We start from the raw sequence: 360 nt of genomic DNA on the forward strand, positions 1-360 counted from the left end.
AGGACTTCCAGTTAATTGTTGAGAGTGGGCATTGTTGTCTCGTTCTTGATCTTAGGGGGAAAACTTTCAGCTTTACAGCTATTCAAAGTATGTTAGCTGTGGGCTTGTCATGGATGACCTTCATTTTGTCGAGGTACCTTGTCTCTGTGTCCAGTATGTTGGGAGTTACTATCATGAATAGATTTTCAATTTTGTCAAATGCTTTTTGTCCCAACTATAGAGATGATCCTATGAATTTTACATTTTGTTAAATTATGTATCACATTAATGTGCTATAGAATTTTGTTTGCTAATACGTTGTTCAGGCCTTTTTTTTTTTTTTTTTTTTTAAGATTTTATTTATTTATTTGACAGACACAG

The sequence above is a fragment of the Mustela nigripes genome, chromosome 1 (genome assembly GCF_022355385.1).
Source record: "Mustela nigripes isolate SB6536 chromosome 1, MUSNIG.SB6536, whole genome shotgun sequence".
Classification (NCBI taxonomy): Eukaryota; Metazoa; Chordata; class Mammalia; order Carnivora; family Mustelidae; genus Mustela; species Mustela nigripes.